At 51.1% G+C, this 1,916-nt stretch overlaps 1 protein-coding gene across 1 annotated transcript in view; it reads right to left on the bottom strand.

Moving 5' to 3' along the window:
* SCARA5 (scavenger receptor class A member 5) overlaps nucleotides 1-1,916 on the bottom strand; it is a 61,422-nt gene that overhangs the window by 35,862 nt on the left and 23,644 nt on the right. The window lies entirely within an intron of this gene.

Genomic DNA, 1,916 nt, shown 5'->3' with positions numbered 1-1,916 from the left:
TGGGGTGGATGGTGGTGTAGCAGAACCAGCACTGGGCGTTGGGCTAAAAGTCCTGGCTTGGACATTAAACTGTACACTTAAAGTGGGTGAATCTCACAGCATTTAAATTATGCCTTATTAAAGCTGTTGAAAACAAAAGTCCTGGGTCGGATCATTACCAGCTGTGTAGCCCTGAGTCAATCAGCTATTTCCTCCTGGAGCCTCCGTTGTTTTCCTGCAGGAATCCTACCCCACCCTCAATAATGAAACCTGCCTCCCCCAGCCTCGCAGCTCGTCATGGGGATCCACTTTAAAACAACATAAACAATGTGCCACCAACCATTCTGTGGACTGGAAAGTCCTATGCAAATGGGAGGCCCCATCATTACTATTTTCTGCTCTGATAAATGTAGGCGCTCTGAGGAGGGAGACGTGGGTGAGCTGGAGAGAGCAGTGAGGCTCGTGGAAGAGGTGGGTTGGAGTGAGGTCTGAAGAATTTGGAGGAGAAGGAGGAGGAAGAGGAAGAAGGAGGCATTGCGGTAGGAGGCACAGCTGGAGTAAAGCCAGGGCCGTGGGAAAGGTGGGCTGTGTCTCTGGGCCAGCAACAAGATGCGTCCCCCCGGACTGGATGCTTCACACAGGACAGGGGGTGCAAGCTGGCCGTCCATGGACCATATATGGCCCCCAGATGTGTTGCACTTGGCTCACAGTGTGAAACAATTAAAAATTTCTAGAACATTCCATGTTTCTGTTTTCTCTTGGAAAAAATGGGAAGCCCTTGTCAGCCAGCCTGGCCCAAATGGGCTGGACCTGCCAGAGCCCCTACTACTCCCCCGACACTGAGGTCACTTTACTTACTGGCATCGCTCCACTGGCCCCTGCAGACAACTGTGTTTGCAACCCCTGCATTAGGGGAACAGTTGGAGGAGAAGGCAGGGATGATAGGCTGGAGACAGGTATGCGATGCAAAGCTCACCACCTGTGGGACCAGGAAGGCCTGGTCTAAATCCTGGCACCGTCACCTCCTCGCCTGCAACTGTGAGCAACTTTCTGAATCTCAGTGTACTTGTGGTTTGTAAAAGACATGAATGAGATACTCGTGGCACCATACCTGACATAGGTGGTGTTCCATAATGAACTGGGCAGACCTTGGAGATCCATGGTGAGTTCTGAGCAGGGGGTGATGCAGGAAAAGTGCATTTCATAAACGCTGCCTCTGACAGTGATGTGCAGGGTGGACAGAAACAGGAAGGCATGGGAGAGAGGGGGGTAGGGCCCCCCAGCCAGTGTACAAATGCAGGCCTGCACATTCTTTTGCCATTATACTTAAGAGGTATAAATGAAGCTGACAGGTTGTTAAATAAAATATGTTCTTCTACCTGGATGAATACAGGGGGAGGCAAAAGTAGGTTTACAGTAGTTTGTATGGAAATAACACAGTAATTAATAAATAAGAATAAACTCTGTACTCACAACTGTAAACTTACTTGGCCCTGCCCTGAATTGCTTGTTATAAAGTCTGGAAGGCCAGGTTCAAATTCAGAATTCCAACTCCTTGTAGCTCTACCCATTGGAACACCGTGACACGGGAGGAGCACCTCTCTCTTCCCAGCCTGAGCCTGCAGCCTGACCCCCAGCCCCAAACTCTTGGCGGCCCCAGCTGGTGCATCCAAGCTCTGACGACCCAGTTCCCCATTAGTCACCCTTGGCCATTCTCATGCCCAGGGGAGTGGACACTGAGAGCACCACTCTCTGAGGGAGGCGGTGCACAGACACAGGTACAGGCCTGGAAATGGACATAGGCCATTTGGGCAGAAATTCCCAGGGTCCTGTAGGGCCAAGTCCCGGCAAACTGTGGCTCGCGAGCCACATGCGGCTCTTTGGCCCCTTGAGTGTGGCTCTTCCTAAGCCTTAGGAGTACCCTAATTAAGTTAATA

Source organism: Myotis davidii, unplaced genomic scaffold (genome assembly GCF_000327345.1).
Source record: "Myotis davidii unplaced genomic scaffold, ASM32734v1 scaffold198, whole genome shotgun sequence".
NCBI lineage: Eukaryota > Metazoa > Chordata > Mammalia > Chiroptera > Vespertilionidae > Myotis > Myotis davidii.
The sequence above is the reverse complement of the archived record's forward strand: the minus strand, read 5'-3'. Positions and strand labels throughout refer to the sequence as shown.